The following is a 4,727-nucleotide window of genomic DNA, read 5'->3' as shown; positions in this document are numbered from 1 at the left end:
AGGAAGAGGCGGGTGGCAAGGAAGGGAATGGAGCGTAGGTGAGAAAAGGAGGAGAAAAAATGAAGTGGTTATTTAGGCAGTCAAGGCAGAATGCTGGCTCAGCTTCCAAAAATGTTCTAAGTGACTGGCTTCTCCCTTCTAGTCTTCAGAGATCTGGGTGTCTGTGATGTTCACTGCCCTCTGTCCCATCCTCCCATTCTGTGACATTTCTCCTCAGGCCACCTCTGCATGGACATATCTGTTCTATGCCCCTTCCTCATTCCCTCCTCACCGCCTTTTTTCCCTTGGCATTTACTCTAGAAGTTTCCAGGCATGATTAATCACAAAGTGTGTGTGTGTGTGTGTGTGTGTGTGTGTGTGTGTGTGTACTTGTATTCATTCATTGTACTTTTTTAAAAAAAACTAATTTTATTTCTTTTTATTTTCTAATTATTATTTTTAGAGAAAGTGGGAGGTGGAAGAGACAGAAACATCGATGTGAGAGAGAGAGACATTGATTGGTTGCCTCCTGTACATGCCCCAACTGGGGCCAGAGATCAAGCCTGTAATGGAGATACGTGCCCTTGACCGGAATCGAACCTAGGACCCTTCAGTCTGCAGGCCGATGCTCTGTCCACTGACCCAAACCAGCTAGGGCAATTTATTTTTATTTTTTTCCAAGTTTTATTGATTTGAGAGAGAGAAAAAAACATTGACTTGTTGCTCCACTTATTTATGCATTCATTGGTTGCTTCTTTTTTATTTCAGAGAAAGGAAAGGGGGGAGAGAGAGAAGTAGATAGAGAGATAGATAATCAATGAAGAGAGAATCATCAATTGGCTGCCTCCTGCATGCCCTCTACTGGGGATCCAGCCTACAACCTGGGCATGTGCTCTGACCAGGAATCAAACCAAGACCTCCTGGCTCATGATTGCCTCTCAACCACTAAGCCATGCCCGGTGAGCCATTCCTTGTACTTTTTATTGAAATAACTGGACAAGAACCTGTGCCCTTAGGTGGTGTGCAGTATGCATAGCTTCTAGGAACAGAAAAACAGATTGTGATGGCTTTGCTAGAGCAAAAAGGTGCATTTAGATAAAGACTTCAGCAATCTCTTCTGGGTCTAAGCCCTAAGAATTCTCTTTTAAAATTCTTTAAAAGAAAAATTTTCTAAAAAGAAAGCACAACGTTCCAAAATTAATTGAAAAACATCACATTCTTACTGTGATTTTATTAACGAATATTGTTTAAAAATATCTCTGTTCATGAAAGCTGGAAAACAAATATTCCGTCTGGAATATGTAATCTTAAAGAAAATTGTTCTCAGAAAAATGCAACTAATGAACACTTTCAGAACTGATAAGTATATGAGCAGGGAGGTTGAAAACACATGGATTATTTACGAAGGGTGTGCCTCCTTAATAAGTTTAAAATGCGTCTTAACTTCAGAAAACTCGGACATTTCTATGACTCACAGCTACATTTGGCATTAAAAGCAACAGCAACAAACAGTAACACCTCTCCCTGTTGTTAAGATTTCTGTCAATCAAGACCTGCTTTTCATTCCCCCTCTCCATGTGAAACTCCACCCACTCAGGCTTGGCATAGCCACAATGTGGTGCTTAACCCTAAATAAGCAAACAAAAATTCCTGAGAGATCTGCTACCTGCCAGTGAACACAATAGGCTATTTTCACCAAAGTGGCGGGAGGCTTGTCCTCTGCCCATCCATCCCCGTGTTCACCTGTTCTCAGGATGTTCCCATTAGGCCTGTCCTTGGCAGTCTGTGCAGGCTGTAAACTCCGAGAGCTGAAATGGGGATTATTTTTCCTAACCAGGACCATGGGACACAGGGGGAGAAAAACCTATAAAGGGCATTTTCCCATAAAAAGGAATATAATTTGATATTTTTAAAATAGAAAGTTAAAGAAAAATACATTGCTCTAAAAGAAATTTGTAATATTCTGTCACCAGGGCCATTCATTTCTTGCACTGTGACAAATTCCAGACCTAACTATTAAAAGCAGAGTAAATTAAGCATATTACCTAAACCAGTGGTCGGCAAACCCATTAGTCAACAGAGCCAAATATCAACGGTACAACGATCGAAATTTCTTTTGAGAGCCAAATTTTTTAAACTTAAACGATATAGGTAGGTACATTGTTATTAACTTAATTAGGGTACTCCTAAGGCTTAGGAAGAGCCACTCTCAAGGGGCCAAAGAGCTGCATGTGGCTCGCCAGCCGCAGTTTGCTGACCACGGACCTAAACTAAGGTGAATATTGTAGGGCTGTGGTCTTTTTCCCTCTCAAATACCCCCTCGCACCAGCATATTAAATTACAACCACGTATCAGTAAAATATTCTTGACCTGAATTATAAACTGAATTGCACAATGTGACAAATCACTGTGGGAGTGGTGAGTTAACATTTAATCTGAATTGTGAAATAGAAAAATTTTTGCTAATCTGATTTTCAGTGTTTTAAAAAGTTATGGTAACATATACATAACATAAAATTTACAATTTTAGTAATTTTTAAGTATACAGGTTAGTGGTATTAACTCGATGTTGTACAACAATCACCATGATTCATTTCCAGAACCCTTTCATGATCTCAAACAGAAATTCTATACCCATTAATTAATAACTCCCCAGTCTCCCTCTCTACAGCTTCTGGTAACCTCCATTATACTTTAACTCTATGAATTTGTCTATTGTAGGTACACCCATATGTAGAATGATATACCTGTCCTTCTGCATCTTGCTTATTTCACTTAGCACAATGCTTTCAGGGTTACCCATGTTACTAGTCTAGCACATGTCAGAATTCAATTCCTTTTTAAGGCTGGACTATAACCATTTTATACAGATACTACAATTTGTTTATCCATTCATCTCGTGATAGACTAAGTTGTGTCCACCTTTTGTGAATAATGCTGTGAACACAGGTGTACACATATCTGTTTGGGTCTCTGTTTCAATTCTTTTGGGTACATCCTAGAACTGGAGCTGCTGGATCATATGGCAATTGTGTCACTTTTTGAGAAGCTAACCTTTTAAAACTAATAAGAAACAAAGTTTTTCTGGGTTATCCATGCCCAGACCTCAAGAGTCAAACCCAACCCAACTAGCAGCGTCCATGGGGCCCAGAAACTCAGCAATGTCAGAAATGGGGTGTTCCCCAGGCCACCACAAGGGAAACTGGTCCAGTGACCGTGGGAAGTACTGCCGTATCTCCCTCCTGGCAGGTGTGGCTGTTCGCACACCCGGACTTTGCTGATTTGAGAAAGTCAAAGCATTTGAAGGGCACGTTCATCCTCCAGCTTCATAATAATAATAAAAGAACAAAGGGTTCTTGGACAGGAAAAAAGCTGCAAACCAGAAAGCAAACGCCTCAGAGGAATTAGAAAAGGCATCTCCAAACTGGTTCTGAGATCATGGAGCACAGAAGAATGTTGTCATCACTGGGGACTCATTGGCTTAGGGCAGGCCTGGGCAGGTTGGAAACCGCCAGGTGGGGCAGGACAGGGGCGTATTTGATTGCAGCTCTTCCCGGGTGCCCCAGGTGAATGGGGCTCTGTGTTCGTCTGAACAGCAGAGCACAGTGTTAGGGTGGGGAAGGTGATGCACAGACACCACAGGGCCTACACTTGGAGGATGCTTGATGAATGCACGTTATTATTATATTTAATGCACTATTTACCCAGTTTATGAGACTTAACTTTCTTCCATCTAATCTATCCTTTACCAACCCTGCCAGGCAAATCTTTTAAAGCCACCACCTGGCAAGCGACACCTCCCAGTTCGAACTCTTTTACTGGCACTAGCTCCCCATGCTTTATAAGGTTGGGTAGGAGCAGCCCAAGGCCACTCCCCCGAGAGGCAGAAACCCCAACATAAACCTGGAGCAGCCTCTGCAGCACCAATTTTACTGGCAAATGTTTGAAGACAAGCAGGACTTTTACACCAGAGCAAACAAGATGCTATAGAATAAGTGATATTTGCGTGCAGGCAAAGGACGAAATACTGGCCTTCAGGGAAACCTGGAGTTCTGCTTCTAGGCACAATATCCTGTAAGAATAATTTTACTTCCTCTGACATGGGGGCACCACTTTGGTAGTGTGTGTGCGTGGGGGGGGGGGGGGGGGGGGAGTGTGGAGCACACATGAAGATTGAACTCCAAACTCCCTAGTCTGGGCAGCTAGAACTATCCCTAGCCTGGCCCCTGCAGAGGCCAGCTCACACTGCTCTTGCCTCCTTACTGCGGCTTTTAGTCAAAGCATTCTGAGCTTTTGGACAAGGCAATCCCTTCCCTGTCAGTTCTAGCAAGTTGAACTGTGTCTTTGTTTTCTCATCGGGCTAACAGCAGGGTCGCCAGGAGGATTATATGAGTCGACATGGTGAAGTACTTAGTACAGTGCCTGGCCGGCAGTGTGTGCTGTTTTCTTCCACCTTTCCAGTCTTAACCCACCCATCAGCGCAGCTCAAGCCCACCTGGCCCTCCGCACGCAAACCCAGCCCTCAACCCGCAGTTTCAGAACCTACTCAGACGATGGAGTGAAATTTCGACTGAGCAGCCGTTTTTCGAGTTTATCAGTTTGGCCTCCCGGAACCCACTGGGGTATTGAGATGGAACAGAACAGCAGCACATCGGCCAGGCGCGAGTCCTCGAAAGGGGCAAGATGTTAATGAGGAAAAAGTGGGCTCCACGTCTCACGTGCACGCCCTTCTCCATCAGGCTCGTCGC

Source organism: Myotis davidii, unplaced genomic scaffold (assembly GCF_000327345.1).
Source record: "Myotis davidii unplaced genomic scaffold, ASM32734v1 scaffold9, whole genome shotgun sequence".
In the NCBI taxonomy this organism is placed as follows: Eukaryota; Metazoa; Chordata; class Mammalia; order Chiroptera; family Vespertilionidae; genus Myotis; species Myotis davidii.
This window is presented reverse-complemented; position numbering follows the sequence as displayed.